We start from the raw sequence: 966 nt of genomic DNA on the forward strand, positions 1-966 counted from the left end.
AAAACTCTCCATGGGGAATAAAATATATTTATGATGTCATAGGTGCCTCCATTAGCCCCCCCCCCCCCCCCACCGCTCCCTCTCCTTAGCCCCGCCACGTTTACAGACTGCGGGGATCTTCCTGAAGTCTGCAGTTCTCATACTCTCAAATTCATATTCGGCTTCGGCACCTGTTGGCTGCTCCCAAACCTGAAATTCTTTCCGGGCGGTGAGAGTGTCAGTAGGCCTAATCAAATGGTGAACTCCCGCCAAATCCCAATGACGAACACACCACGTGCACAGACAGCGATCCCATCCTTACGTCTCCCCCACTCCCACTCCTCCCTCCTCGCATCTTGAATCACCTAAAAAATTCTAGGATCCGAATCCGAATCTTCACCAAAATGTAATCATTTCTTCTAAATTTGTCACACACCAAACATCTCCACCAAATTTCGGTCGAATTCCTCTATAACTTTTTAAGATATCTTGTTCACAAACAGACAAATATTGAAATAAACAAGAAAACCGTCAGGCTTGACAGGTATGACTAAAATCGAGAGAACCTTGACCTTTGACCTATATAGTCAAACACAATGACAGCCTCACTTTTGTCCTTCGGAATCCGGTAAAGTTTGACGAAGATAGCTGAAAGCGATCGCGAGTTAATAGACCAGAGGGCAGAGACCGAGTCTTGGTGCTCGGTCACACGATGTTAGTCAGTCTGTGTCGTCACGCTATGATACACGATTACAGTCTCAAAACCATCTTCAGAAAAACCGCTGCACACAAATATAACAACACTTCGCGCTTCGAGACGATTTAAACGTATTGACGTCATCACGTGATTAGCCGCCGTCATTTGTATCTATTAATCCGATATTAAAAGCGTTTTTTTATCTTTTTATTTATTTATCTTTCCCTCGGTCCTTTTCTTTCCTCTATTTTTGATTATAATTTGTTTTATTCCTCTTTCCCCGCCCATAC

This window comes from Myxine glutinosa, chromosome 8, assembly GCF_964187855.1.
Source record: "Myxine glutinosa chromosome 8, kmMyxGlut1.1, whole genome shotgun sequence".
NCBI lineage: Eukaryota > Metazoa > Chordata > Myxini > Myxiniformes > Myxinidae > Myxine > Myxine glutinosa.